Source organism: Triticum aestivum, chromosome 3B (assembly GCF_018294505.1).
Source record: "Triticum aestivum cultivar Chinese Spring chromosome 3B, IWGSC CS RefSeq v2.1, whole genome shotgun sequence".
Classification (NCBI taxonomy): Eukaryota; Viridiplantae; Streptophyta; class Magnoliopsida; order Poales; family Poaceae; genus Triticum; species Triticum aestivum.
In genome coordinates, this window is record NC_057801.1 from 112,440,358 (window position 1) to 112,449,343 (window position 8,986).

An 8,986-nucleotide genomic window follows, 5' to 3' on the forward strand; every position below is an offset into this window, starting at 1 on the left:
ATAGGTCGACACGTGGCACGGCCCAACAGTGGCCCATTCCGGTGAAAAAGGCCGGCCTAGTAAAAATTAGCAGGCCGGCCCATATAAGGCATACTTGCGTCAGGTCCATTTAAGCCCACGATCCATACGAGATGTGCCAATTCGTCCAGTCAACGGCCCGTTAAAGATTTGATACCATTGCAGCCCATCGTCAGTTCAAGCCCGTTAACCGGCCGCTATATATTTGGGCTCAATATCGGCCCGATGTGATTTTGGACTGTTAACAGCCCATTCAAGGGATGGGCCAATTTTCAGGATGTACATCTTTCGGCCTTTTAGCGACCCATTTAAGTGTTGGGCTAATTTTCGGCCCGGTGTGTCTTTCAGCCTGTTGACGGCCCATAAATGAGTTGGGCCATTTGTAGTCGGACCTGAGTTTTGGCCTCTTAGCGACCCATTTAAGTGTTGGGCCAATTCCTGGCCCGGTGTGTCTTTCAGCCTGTTGACGGCCCATAAATGAGTTGGGCCATTTGTAGTTGGACCTGAGTTTTGGCCTTTTAACGGCCCATGCTCTTCATGGTCCAATACCAGCCCGGTTTCTCTTTCGGCCTACTAAACGCCCACAACACAGTTGGGCCATTTATAGTACGACCTGACTTTCGGCCTCTTAGCGGCCCATGCTCTTCATGGTCCAGTACGAGCCCGCTGTCTCTCTCGGCCTGCTAAAGGCCCATAGTATAGTTGGGCCATATGTAGCCCGGCCTTAGTAACGGCTTGTTAATGGCCCATCACTACAAGGATCCTGTTAATACATGACAGTATAAGTCCATCATGGACTAGCGTTAAACCATCAAGGAAGGGCACGCATGACGGATTTAAAATCCGTCATGTATATCGCATCATAATTTGACCACGATGCCATCCTTACGGATCTGTGAGACCGTCATGGATTCATGACAGTTTTTGACCGTCATGCATGGCACTTAACTGACATGCTCATAACGGCGTTAACATGTCTTCCACGTCATCATTTGACATGGATCTGACGTGGCAGCCCATAAACTAAGCAGCCCAATTATAATTTCGGCCCATTATTTTTCATTACCTACCACCATGTAGTAGTCGGCCCAATTGGAATTTTAGCCGATTAAATTTCAAATCAGTCCAAGGCCAACTAATTTCAGCCCTACAGATAGTCCTGGCCATGGGAAGCCCGGCCCGGCCAGCCCGGCCTGACCTAGCCCGAAAAAGCCTGACCCGGCCCGGCCCGACACTGCCCCCGGGCTGGGCTCGGGCCTAGTTTTTGAGCCCAAAGGCCAGGACGGGCCGGGCCCAAGCCCGTCATTTTTGCCATTTTCTGAAGGTCGGGCCGGGCCGGCCTGAAGCCCGACGGGCTTTTACATGCCCGGGTCAGGCTCGGGCCCAGAAACACAGGCCCAGTGGCTAGGCCGGGCCGGTCCCGGGCCTGAGTTTTTTGTGTCGGGCTTGGCTAGGCCTGGCCCGAGGTTTGTCCAGGTATACCTACAGATTAGCCCATGTCACATTTCTCTTGGTCCATGAATTTTTTTAATTTAAGCCAATATTTTTTATAGAAAATACATGCTATGTAATTAAATAAAAGGAAATCACCAGAAAAATAACAATTTATGCAAAAGGAAAAAAGAACACAAAAATGCAAAATTACAGACATGTCCAGACAATACCATGTACAGGAGCAAAAACACAAGAAACTTCAATCTACAAACAAATGCCAAATAAGTGCTAGAGAACACCCTATGCTACTTTGCAGCCACTGCCTCCCAATGCTCAACAGACAGCAACCGGGGGTCATTCCCATGCCTTCCCGGACACAGATCCAGCCGCCAACATCATCTTAGGAAGTCACCGTATCGCTTGAACCTATGCTCCCAAGGACCGGTGACGTTGCCTGCACATAGACAAACGGTAAGACTAACTCAAAAGTATGGGTTTAAGCATGGGTTTTCGTACATACACAAAACTGTACCAAAGGTAAAGTGAACCATACATGTCAGCTTCAAATAATGGTATTTTTACTATGACGACAATGCAGCACAAGCTAGCAACCAACAACGTTTTCAGGATAACATAACATCATGTTTGAAATATCAAACAACAAAAGAAACAGAAGCACGGAAATGGATGATAAAGGTCCTGGTACATATATTCTTTCCCTTTCTTAATTTCACAACACACATACAGTCGCAATAAAGAGCAAATCAGTTCCCTGGTTTGGTTCTACATATAGGTTGATAAAAAAGGGCGAGTCAATGCAAAAGGGTCCAGTCAGTTAGCTAGTCATTCATAAAGTACAATCATGTGAAAAAATAAAAAGAAGAATAACAAGCAGCCTGCCAATGATGGATATAGTATTATGAGATCTGAGATGTTCGTCAAAACAACAGAAAATGATAAAATTGGACCTGATTAAGACCATAGTGAAATCCAATGATGGACAGAAAAAAAATTAATCCTAATATAGCGAGTTCCCTATTGAGTTGAGATGATTAAATAGAAACAAATCATGTAACCACCAGCCAGATCAAACATTTATGGACAGGGAGAAAGTGGAAGCTTTCGTGCCGCTACTGTACCTTGGATGCGCAGCATTGGATGGGGAACACGAGCACACAGCCGCACCTGTACCCAGTTCCATGGGACCTTGAGAACATGTACCGATTGTTGGCCGTCGTCCTCCCTACAGTTTGGCCTCAAGAGATTTCTTCCACCTCTTTAGAAACCAAAAAATGAAATGCAAGATCAGATCACAATTTTACGGATGAAAAAAAAATATAGTCAATGTAACCAGTGTGCCAAGTTGAAGGAAAATATAAGAAATAAATTGCAATATTTATTTCTCACCAAAAAAATAACAAGAAAAGATATCTAGTCAGTCCAGTTTACCAAAATCTGGATAGTAGCATTCTCAGTATTTAAGTGAAGATGTAGCAGGCAATCAAATGAATATATGGTGAAGGTGGATAAAATGAGGCAATCAACAACTTAGGCATGGGGTCCCATTCGTCGATGGAGAGCATCTGCTGCTCCAAATCAAACAAACAAACAAATATGTTTAGCCCACCAAGAACGGGAGCACTAACCAAACAGCCCCTATCCAGCAGCAATTTTAGGCAGTGACACGTGAGCTAGATGAGTTAAAAAGTGAGAAATATGAATATTTTGTGTAAGGTAAACATAAAACCTTTTTTTGGTAGGACTAAAGAGCTCTTGAATGTTCTGAAGCGCAAAGAATTAGCTATACTACCCAGTAGGACTAGCGTCCGGCAAGCATTGACATGACACTTATGTCATTAACAAAATGATAAGAGTATTAGGATCATGACGCTCTTACTGAAGTAGCATGTTTGTTCTTTCTGCTTTGTGCCTATCCTAAATAACCCCCTTCAAAACATGGAGAGGAATAAAAAGCTAGTAAGGAGAAAATGCAGCAAACCAAGATGGCTTGGTCAAACGCTTCAACTAAAATCTAGTTGGGCTGGAATTTAAATGCAGTATGTACACATTGCTTGCACATGTCAAATGAGCGATGAATGGATTATTTTTGCAGCACATCTAGAAAACACTCTATTCACAACAGAAGAAATTCTGGTTTTACACAAGTAATGGTTAAAGGTTGAAAGTTCAGTGGCACGGCCGCACGGGTAATATAACAGTAAAAAGAAAGACACCAATTGTGGAATCAAATTGGCAGCAAGATTTTTTCATACTTGGGCATGGAGAGCTCTATATAAATTGAACCAAGCAAATGGATCAATTTGACCTAAGCAAGACCAACCCAAAACCATGGTAAAAAAGTTGAAGCTAGCTCGGTTGATAAATTTGTTACAGCTAAAACAAAACAGAAGCAAGGCCTGCACCATCCATCTCTCTCTCTCTCTGAAACCAACCACCCATGCATGTACAAAGTAAACTGGAACCAAGTCCAAGCTACTCCATGGATAGGATAGGATTAGATTGGACCAAAGCAAACTAGTTTGCTAGCTAGGCAGGAGCAGTGGCGGAGCGTGACAAAAAACCAAGAGGGGGGCAAATTTTAGAATAAGAGCAAAATATACATGAAATATGGCAGCTCGGGTCATCGACAGTCGGTGGCGTGCAACACTGTGCGACGCCGGCTTGGCGGTTGTGCGGCGGTTAGCAGTCCAAACCAAAAAGGGAAAAACAACATTGAGGAGTTGCATGGACTACTTAGTAATCAAATTATCACAAATGAAAAGCATCGAGGCAAGCCGTGGAGACTTTTGACCGACAGAGCTTCACGTACCGGAAGTACGCGCATGCAAAATCAAAGCTAGCTATGCACCTATGTGATACGGCACACTAGAATGCTTAGTATTCATGGTTCAAAGAAAATTGCACTTTTTGGAAGGGGGGCCATGTCCCAGGCTCTGCCAGTGGGCAGAGGGGAGGTAAACTAAAATGCTGCAAAGAGGAAGGAAGGGTCTTCATCTTACCACCACGGTGGTGCAGGGGCGCCGGATATGGCTGGCCGTGGCGGATCTGAAGAAACAGTGGGAGAAGGGAGGCCGTACTTGCTCCATTGCAGCGTCCCTGCATCTATTGAGCTGCAGCTGCATGGCGGAGGAAATCAGGGAAGGAGATCAAATCAAATCGAATAGAAAAGATGGGCAAGGGCTGACCTTGAAGCGCAACCATGTGTGTGCTCACTCAGCTCTCATAGCCCCCATCGATGGATGGTCGATCTAGAAGGGAGGAAGCAGCCTCCCATGTTGACCTCCATGATGGTATCCTTGACGAAGCCCTCTTCTCAGTCATGGGAGAAAGATAAATAGAGAGGAAGAGGACGCCGGTTGTTGCCGTGGTGGATCTGACCGCCGCCCGACCCGCAATAACGGCACCGGCGTCGCGTGCACTAGGTTCGCCTTCAGGGGTGTCCCCGCCTCTGGGAACAAGGCTATCGTCGCGGCGGTTGCAGGATCTGCCCCTAGAAGATGGCCGTGTGTGGGGAGGTGGCGGCGGCCATGGATGGGGAGGGTTGGGGATCTGGAAACAGTGAGACCAGGGGAGTCGGGGCTGACAGAGGAGATGGAAGAAGCCGATCGAGATCTACAAAGGAGTCGGGAAGGATGGAGTTGATTGCTTGCCGTTGGATCACAGAAGAGGAGACGGTCTGGATTGGCGATCCGTGGGACGGCTAGCTCAACCAATCACAACACGAGTTTTCGCTCACGCTGGATTGCCACATCAGCGCCATCCATCCATGATGATCCTAATGATGTATAGATCTTTATCTTTACCTAATAATAAAGTAAATTGGGTTTCTTTCGTCCATCATGGCATTTTTCAGAAAAGTCCCTCTATTTCAGAGAATTCAGCCCGCAGTCCTGTTTTAAGTCAAAACGAATCGTTTTTTTGTATTTTACACAAAGTCCCTGTGTTTTCTTGAAATCAACCCGCCGTCCGGATTTAAGTCACACCCGAACCGTTATTTTACGTTTTTCGAAACCCCCCCAATGTTTTAGGTAATTCATCTGCGAATCATATTTAAGTCAAACAAATACTTTTTCAAATCATCCATATCTTTTAAACCGGAAATCCGATTTGAACATGTTATATATGAAATTTGATTAGAAAAATATGTAGAATATGAATATGAGATTATTTTTACCTATTAAGTATTTTTAATATTATTTTGGAATATATTTAAATCAAACAAATGATTTTCTAAATTACCCGTATCTTTTAAACCGTAACTTCGATTTTAAAATATTATATATGAAATTTTATTAGAAAACTGTGTGGAATATAAATATCATGTTAATTTTACCTGTTAAATATTATTTAAATATTGTTTTGAAAGCAAACTTATAATTTCTAGCGCAAGATCTGTTTTTCTTTCGTACCGGCGACGATCCGAATTGCAAATAAACACCCCACTATAACTATATTGGCAAAAGAAAACATCAATAACTACACATGCATACCTCTGAAAAATGTCGCAGGGGAAAACAACAGATTTCTCATCGCGAGAATGAGAGAGAGAGAGAGAGAGAGAGAGAGACTCCTTAGGATTAACCATATTCAAACACGTTTTTTGTTGTTTTGTGTGAACACCGAGGCCATCGCCGGCGAGGGTGAAGGAGGATAAGCGGCAACACAAATATGATGCGTCGCAAATATAAAGGAGATGGACCTATTGAGTGATGGTTGTTGGGTTAAGAGTGTGTGTTATGTGTTTTCTCCCGTTGCAACGCACGGGCTCTTTTGCTAGTAAGAACAAAAAATATAGGCCCCGTTAGTCGACCCGTCACGGTTTTCATGACGGCCCCTCTTTATTTGTCATAATGGGGCTATCGGGTTGGGGGGCCATCCTCATGTTGCTGATATGTGACGGATTTTGCAACGAACCTGATAAACCGTCATAATTTGTGACAGTTTTTGGCAACGTCATCAGAAATCTGTCATGGATTAACAGGTTTTTTGTAGTGCATGAAATCAAACGGGCCTACCTGTTGCCCGCTTCAATGTCGACATGTTAACGACCCGGGAGGTAAGAGGGCCGACCATTAACTTTCGGCCTGATAACGGCACATTAATTTAATGGTTCCACTAAAGTTCGTACATGACTTTAGGCCAAATTAGATAATTTGAGCCCATTACGACGAGCAATTATGCACAGGACCAAAACCGACCAAGCAAAGGTACGGCATACAGGGAAAAATGTTGCACATCCAGCACATATTACAGGAAATTACATCCACTAGGCAATCAAAGATTGATGCCAGCGCAAATAAATGAACAGAACCTAAAGATCTACAATGTCAGAATTTGCAACCTCAACGCGGATGACGCCCATAAGCATGTGGGCAAGTTCTTGCTGCTTTGCTACACTATCTCTGAAAACATTTATCAGTTATTGTTGCGCATGAATGTGCACATCTGATTCCTCCACCATTTCCATCATTGCTTCAGCCATTAATTGGTTACATAATTTTTTTTCTGTTGCATTCGAGACAGAGGAAACTTAACAGATTCAGATGATCATTTTGGCAGGCTTGTATTATTGATAGTGGAGAGTGTCTGAACCACTGCATCATAAGATAAATTAGGAGGCGAACCGAACAGATTAATCATGAGTTATTTCCATATTACCTGGCCTAGATTTATTGGAAAGAAACAATGGGGTTGCCTTGCTGTTTTCAGAGTTTGTATTCTTATCTTCAGCAGCCTGAACCAAATTAACACACTAGCATTGCAATCATGGGCCAAGTCGGATAATAGGAAAACAACATTGACATAACCAACATTTGGGCAACTAGCCTATACCAAATTAACACAATATGGCACAGCTATCATCAGTCAGGTAAGGTAATACGAAAGCAACATTGACACAATGAATGAATGGGCAACTAGAGCAGCACTACAATTCAGTAATGTGCATGATATGAGATAGTACACTCATGCGGCTCAGTATGCAAAACTACGAGGTAGTTTTCCTTACAAAAATCAATATTGACGCCTTTAACAGTTTGCTACAATTAATTTTAGATCAGATAAAGGTTGGATTCACGCCGATTAACAAAATACATGCTTATGTAAAAATATAATGATATACAACAGGTACTTACATCAGCATTGGAGCACAGAGAATTCCCACAAGATATTTTCCTCGAATACGATCCCAATGGTGGAAGTCTTCTATCGTTTAACCTTATTTTCTAAAAGAGAGATGGGTAAGAAACATGTAGAAAATATGATCAGAATGCTATAAAATTTCATGATGCGAGGATATGCACACGCTTCTTAGAATGGAGTTGACATTCTTTTGTTGGATTGGAGCGGACTAGTTCTTTGGCCACTGGAATCTGCTTATTATCAGTGGGAGTTGGGTTTCTCTATGCTAGAGCAGTATCTATGAAAACTGGAGTTGGTTTATTATCTCCTAGCGTTTGGATCTTTTGCAAAGACCTGGTTTGTAACCCTTCAGATTCTAACATAGCCATCTTCCCCTTGCATGCCTTATATAGAAGAATGGTGCTTCAATTATAAAACATGGTTTGTTCCCTCCAAGGGCATTTCTTTTTTGGTGATTTTTTTACTATTTTCACGTGACAATGGGCCTGCCCAGCCGGGTGGGGGGACTGTCCCTGTGCGACGCTCACCAATCTGACGCAATCCATGGTGTATAGGAGTTCCCATGTTCACCCGCGAGGGCTATATCTCGCTTACTAATTGACGTGGTTGAGAGCTATTGACTCGGTCCGGGAATCATAGTAGCTCGGGTAAGGAGCACTCTAATTGTCGGTTTTTATATTTTCTCCATTCATATTCAGAAGAAAAAAAATATGTAAATGAATATTTTTCAAGGAAATGAGATTTTTTAACGTGTACAAAATTTTCAACGCAATTATTGTTTTGGAAACCTGAATAATTTCAAAAATCCTGAACTTCCTTTTCAAAATTTATAAAAAACAAATCATAGATATTTTTAAAAATTCCAGAATATTTTCAGAATTGTGAACAATTTTGAAATGCAGACATTTTTAATTTCTGAATTCTTTTCACTTGCTTTCTTCCAATTACCGTGCCTTTCACTGACAATTTGATGCAATGAACGTTGTATTGATTGGGATCTCCTATACACCGCTCACTACGGCAAACAATCGGCCTCACGCATAGGAGAGTCTGTGACGGGGCTGGCACGTATACAGCGGAGAAAAATCGCAAAAGACAAGCACGGTTGCTAGGATCGAAATCCCGACCTCGCAATAACTAACATGTGCTGCTTGCCACTACACCTTATGGACGATGGTGACAGTTGACAGTGTGAATCGTTTTTAACTATAACGTGATATTCACTCTACCGTCCTATTTACTGTAGCGTATAGATTATACAACTGTTATGAACAAATTTAAGAAAAACATAAACACAATTTTGGAAAATATAAAAAAATTGACATTCTAAAATAGTTTTAGAATTGTAGAAATAAATTTTAGAATTTTGACA

The 8,986-nt window shown here is 42.6% G+C and overlaps 1 long non-coding RNA gene across 1 annotated transcript; it reads right to left on the reverse strand.

Annotated features, from left to right (window-relative positions):
* Positions 1–1,577: 1,577 nt before the first annotated feature.
* LOC123064989 (uncharacterized) lies at positions 1,578–5,044 on the reverse strand. The gene is made up of 4 exons (XR_006430864.1): positions 4,659–5,044; positions 4,473–4,589; positions 2,592–2,728; positions 1,578–1,906 (listed from the first exon to the last, which is right to left on the reverse strand). It is a non-coding gene; the product is annotated as an uncharacterized lncRNA (long non-coding RNA).
* Between the last annotated feature and the right edge of the window lie 3,942 nt (positions 5,045–8,986).